Source organism: Arachis duranensis, unplaced genomic scaffold (assembly GCF_000817695.3).
Source record: "Arachis duranensis cultivar V14167 unplaced genomic scaffold, aradu.V14167.gnm2.J7QH unplaced_Scaffold_232527, whole genome shotgun sequence".
In the NCBI taxonomy this organism is placed as follows: domain Eukaryota; kingdom Viridiplantae; phylum Streptophyta; class Magnoliopsida; order Fabales; family Fabaceae; genus Arachis; species Arachis duranensis.
The window spans coordinates 1,221,037-1,222,824 of record NW_026264853.1 but is presented as its reverse complement, the minus strand read 5'-3'; the positions used below and the strand labels follow the sequence as shown (position 1 = coordinate 1,222,824).

General features: G+C 36.9%; 1 pseudogene; it reads right to left on the bottom strand.

Moving 5' to 3' along the window:
* Positions 1 to 225: 225 nt before the first annotated feature.
* LOC127744227 (probable NAD(P)H dehydrogenase (quinone) FQR1-like 1) lies at positions 226 to 802 on the bottom strand (annotated as a pseudogene).
* Between the last annotated feature and the right edge of the window lie 986 nt (positions 803 to 1,788).

Here is a 1,788-nt window from a genome sequence, read left to right as displayed (position 1 = left end):
TAAATACAAAGTCCTCATTCTCAACCTCATCCATGACAAGTGACTAATTCATAAAGCTTAAAGGCCTAAAATAAAACTTTAATCCATTTGTGTGCTTGATAAACACAGAATTACTAAAATAGAACTCCATACAAATCAATATCACCTTGAAAAAAAATTGCCAAAAACCTTCGATCATTGTGGTGGTATAGTGTTCCTTTCACTGAGGCAAAAATATTATATGCTTTATGCAACATCCTTGAGCTTCTTGGTGATGGTGGCAAGAATATTCCCCCGGTGGAATGCTTGTAGCAATTCAATCTCAAAACCTGCCTTGTTCCATCACCAACATAAGTCCCTGCTCCATAAAGACTTCCACCTTTCACTTCTTTCATCTTGAACATGCAATGGCAGAACATGTATCCGATGGGAACATATATCATTCCATGATGTGCCAGCATTGTTATAGCAGTAAGGCTATACATAAATCATGACAAGTTTGATAAGCAACTAATAAGTACATAGTGATATCTAATAAGGAACATGGTTAAGATATATATAAAAGCTTGTTTACTTATAGTATTGTTTCTTGTCCACTGCCTAGCAAACCAGTGCTGTAGAAGAGTCTAGTAGGCTTGCTTACAAGGTCTTGTTGCAATCAAAGAGATCCAGTTTTGTCAAGAAAATCCATGGACTGGGCTGCCATAATTTCAAACCGCGTGGGGAAGCCGAAAATAAGGCCATCAGCTCCATTGAGCATATCAAATTCAATGATTGGTACATCACTCTTTGGTGGTGCATTCAGCCATAAGCAAAGACACATTATTCAATCAAGAACATCCCAGAGCCTATAAAAATATATAGAAACCAAGTAAGCACTATCAATAGTTATAAATCAAAGGTTAAATATATTCAGTAAATCCCCAACATCCATCTTCATTCACAAATGCATAATAATTAGTCAAATTTAGAAGAATGAATTATCCTAAACTGAATCCTAATTACTAAAACCTAATAAAGAAGGCATGGAGAACCCTAATTAGAAAAGAAATAAACTGTACAAAGAAAGAATAACACTAAAAGAAACTACTAATTATCTCAAAAAGAAATATCCAACACTATAAGAGTTTAATTTTCAGATCAATATCGATTAAGAACATCCAATACAAACATTCATAATAAAAAATACAAGTTAAACTAAAACTCTAAGATGGGAAGGAAAAAAAACCTAGGTCGCTGGGGAGGAGACGCCGTTGATCGACCGGGATACACGTCAAGGCGGAGGTTGCTGCATCGTTGGTGGTTGCTGCGACGGTGGAGGAAGCCGTGACGGCAGCAGTATGCGGAGGTGGCTGCGGGCGAGAGAACGATGCCCGTGCTGTTGGACGGTGGTTGCCGGTGGCGTTCTTTCCAGAGCTGTTTCTGATTTCCTTCGCCATGGAGGAGAGGCAGCTGTGGGGTAGGTGTCGCCTAACAGCACGGTTTTGGGTGTCGCGGTGGCTGTGCCAATTGGAGAGGAGTGTGAACGGCGCGGTGGGAGTGAAAGAGGAAAAAAATGGAAAGGGTTTATGTGTTCGCAGCTATGAAAATGAGAAAGAAAAGTAAGGGTTTCTAGTTTCTACCATTTTTAGTTAAGATTTATTTAATCAGCTTTTAATTATTTAAATTTTAATTTAAAAAATTTAAAATTAATTATTAAATAGAATTGTTTAAAAAGTTGGCTGGTTATTGTTGGTTCCATATACTTTTTTATACAATAATGTATAGAGTTAAACAAACTATTTTTTTATTGTTGGATTATAAATTCAA